The following is a 4,077-nucleotide window of genomic DNA, read 5'->3' on the forward strand; positions in this document are numbered from 1 at the left end:
TAGAGGCACTAGCATTGTCTCTGTTCCTGTGCCCAAGAAGTTACTGATGTTGTACAGCATTGATGATTTTTACACATCAGCTAAGAACTACACTGTCATCCTGAACAACTTACCAAGGCCAACTTTGATGCCATCTCTAAGACCTGCCCTAAGATCTGAACCTCAGCCTCTGAAAAGAAACTGTTTTCATCAAGTCTCCTCAGGCATTTACTGTGTCTCTTGTGAAATACCCACTAGAAATTTTGTTCATAGAATACAGGCTTTAGCTGTGATCACCAAATGGGGGTTTTTATATAAAAAATAAGTGAATTAAGTTTTATAAAACTGAAAATAAATCTATCATATATCCCAGATGTATCCTTGGCTTGTGGCTGAAGCATTTGAATTCCCACTCCTCGGTTATTTGCCCAGAAATATTCTTTGGTGCCTTCTTGAAAAGAGCAAGGAAATGTAAACAGCCTAAATGTCTTTTAGAAGATGACTGGATAATGAAAATGTGATACATATCCACAATGGAATACTATTCAGGGATGTCTTACTTAGGGCTTCTATTGCTGTGACGAAACACCATGACCAAAGAGCTTGTGAAGGAAAGCGTTTATTAGGCTTATACTTCAGCATTGCTAATCTTCACTGAAAGAAGTCAGAACAGGAGCTCAAACAGGACAGGATCCCAGAGGCAGGTGCTGATGCAGAGGTCATGAAGGGGGCCAGCTTACTGGCTTGCTTCCCTGGCTTTCTCAACCCACCTTCTTACAGCAAATGTCCTGTTTCTCTTTCTCATACTTTCTTTCCATCCCATCCTCTTCAAATGTCTGTGAGCATTAACTGTGGTAGTTGTAGATGCATCTATTGAAACTGGGATCCACTACTCTGCAGTTTGATTGGTTGTAGTTTTCTGTAAGATTTTCTATCTGTTGTAAGAAGTTTCCTTGATAAGGAGTAAGGACTACCCTTATCTATCATTATGTGGTGGTTTAAATAAAAATGCCCCTATACGCTCATTGGGAGTGGCTGTAATGGTCTGTCCTGTCCCTTTAAGAGACAATCCCCTCCCACCCCCCAGGCCAAGGAAAGTTTTCTTCTGCCATCTCTCTCCTGAAGAAGTCACCCCTCCTCTCCTCTTTCACCTTCTTCCTTCTCCCTTTCTCTTTCCCTCCATAACCCACTAAATTAATATCCAACCTTATTCAGCATGGCATGCCTATCAGTCTCTGTCTCTCACCTGCCAAGGCTTCTCATGGGACCCACTGATCTGCCAAGGTCTCTCACCCACCACTGCCCTAAACCATCTTCATTGGCCTAGTGCCACCACTTGGCGACCTGCAGCATTTTATTTTTACTAATATAGTGGCAGTGTTAGGAGGTAAGGCTTTGTTGGAGGAGGTATATCATTAGCAGGTAGGCTTTGAGGTCTCAGAAACTCAAACCTGGCCAAAGTCTGACTGTCAGTTACTTCCTTCTGCCTGCAGATCTAGATATAGAACTCTTAGTTACTTTTCCAGTACCGTGTCTGCCCACATACTGTGATGCTTCCTGCCATGACAATAATAGACTAAATCTCTAAAACCATAAGCCAATCCCAATTAAATGATTTTCTTTATAAGAATTGTGGTGGTGGTGGTGTCTCTTTGTAACAATAGAAACCCTAATGAAGGGAGGAGGAGGAGGAGGAGGAGGAGGAAGAGGAGGAGGCGGCGAGAAGATGACGACTTCGAACAAGCGGAAATTTAGCGAGAAAATCACACTGCACAACCAGAAGCAGGCGGAGGAGACGGTGGCCTTCCAGGAGGTCATGAAGGACGTGAGCCTGACGCGGACCACAAGGCTTCAACTGCAGAAGTCCCAGTACCTGCAGCTGGGCCCCAGCCACGGCCAGTACTATGGGGCATCCCTGCCCAAAGTGAACCAGATTAGAAGTGGCAGCATGGATTTCTCCTTCCAGACACTGTTTCAGTCCTCAGGCCTGGACATGAGTCGGACTACAAGACACCATGGGCTTGTGGACAGAGTATATCGTGAGCACGGCAGACTTGGCTCCCCGCACCGCCGGCCCCTCTCAGTTGACAAGCATGAGCGACAGGCTGACAGCTGCTCCTATGGCAGCCTGTACCTCTTGCCTCCTGCAGACACCAGCTGGAGGAGGACCAACTCTGACTCCGCCCTTCACAATGACACCCACCCAGGTAGAGTCCTTCACAGGCGGTCCCAGAACGCACAGCAGAAAAGTGTCTTATTGCACACTCTCCCAGGCATGAAGGAGACCCTGTCTGAGACGGACAAGACACTTTCTAAACAGTCGTGGGACTCAAAGTAGACGGGTTCCAGGCTCACGTCCTGCGAGGTTCCTGGGATCAACATCTTCCCATCTGCAGAGCAAGAGAGCACAGCAGCCCTGATCCCCGCTACCCACAACACAGGGGGCTCCTTCCCTGACTTCACCAACACCCATTTTCCCTCCCCACTCCCGACGCCGCTGGATCCCGAGGAGCCCCGGTTCCCTGCTCTCACCAGCTCTAGCAGCACTGGCAGCCTTGCACATCTGGGCCTCAGCAGCACTGGTCAGGGTGTGAGCACCCCCAGCTCTTCTCCACAGCCCAGGCCAGCAGTTATCAGCCCGCTGTTCCTGAGCACAGAGGCCAGGCGGCAGCAGGCCCAACAGGTGTCACCTACCCTGTCCCCGCTGTCACCCATCACTCAGGCCGTGGCCATGGACACCCTGTCCCTGGAACAACAGCTGCCCTGTGCCTTCTTCACCCAGGTTGGTTCTCAGCAGCCTTCCTCACAGCCCCAGCCTCCACCTGCTCCTCCCCCAGGGTTGCCTACTGCTGCCCAGTGCCAGCCTGACAAGAGGGCCCCAGCTGCCACCGCTCTCAGTCACTGTCCCGTCCGTCCATTCTCCCCCAGTCTCCAGCAGAGAACCCCGGCCAGTCACCTATGGGGATCAACGCCACGTAGGCCCCGGGCTCTGCAGTACCGCAGGCTCACCCGCCAACCAGTCTCCCACCTCTCCAGTCTCCAATCAAGGCTTCTCCCCTGGAAGTTCCCCGCAACACACATCCACCGTGGGCAGCGTGTTTGGGGACGCGTACTATGAGCAAGCAGATGACAGCCAGGCAGGCCAATGCTCTGTCCCGCCAGCTGGAGCAGTACAACATGCTGGAGAACGCCATCAGCCCCAGCAGTTTATACAGCCCAGGCTCCACACTCAACTACGCCCAGGCTGCTGTGATGGTTCTGAGCGGGAGCCATGGAGGCCTGCAGGACCCACAGCAGCTCAGCTACACGGGCCAAGGCGGGATCCCCATCATCCTCATGGTGATAGGAGAGCCCCCCCCCCCCCAGCCTCTCTAAGGACCTGAGCAGCACACTGGCAGGTGTCAGTGATGTTGGCTTTGACTGGGACCATCAGTTTCCACTGGACGAACTAAAGATCGACCCTCTGACCCTGGATGGACTTCATATGTTGAATGACCCCGACATGGTTCTAGCAGACCAGGCCACCGAGGACACCTTCCGAATGGACCGCCTGTGAGTGGCCGTGCTTGCCACCCACCCACCGCTGGTCAGTCTTCGACAGCGCCGCTCCAAACCTGTGGTTGGCTATGTTCCGTCTTCCTTTGACAATGGCCAAGCTTGTGGTTCTGAGCTTGTAATGGTGCCCAGCACCCCCTGCCAGCCGCTACCCTGGTTGTTCACCTCCCTGATGCCAGGCCAGCTAGCTGTCCATCTATCTGTCCAGCTGCAGCCAGGCTGATCACAGGGACTGTGAGTGCCTGGCCCCCATGGACTTTCCCCACGCTCGCTCCATGGCCCCTCGTCGGGGATGATGGGGCCCTCATCAGTGGTCCACTTCCAACGTACCCAAAGTGTCACTCACTCCCAGATGTGCTGCACAGGGGGCTGGGGCCTGAGCGTGGGAGTACCCCAGAGGCTAAGGTGCACCGTCCATTCAAATGTTCTCAGCTGTCACTGCCTCTATCCCTGCCCCTCCTCTGCCATCACTCCCAGTCCTGGTGGGGTCACGCATCCCACCATGCCCAGGGTGAAGACAGCAGAGCAAAGGGACAGTCCCGA

General features: G+C 52.8%; 1 pseudogene; it reads left to right on the plus strand.

The window, feature by feature from the left end:
* Positions 1–1,705: 1,705 nt before the first annotated feature.
* On the plus strand, positions 1,706–3,550 carry LOC101997592 (annotated as a pseudogene).
* Positions 3,551–4,077: the final 527 nt, after the last annotated feature.

This window comes from Microtus ochrogaster, unplaced genomic scaffold (assembly GCF_000317375.1).
Source record: "Microtus ochrogaster isolate Prairie Vole_2 unplaced genomic scaffold, MicOch1.0 UNK13, whole genome shotgun sequence".
NCBI lineage: Eukaryota > Metazoa > Chordata > Mammalia > Rodentia > Cricetidae > Microtus > Microtus ochrogaster.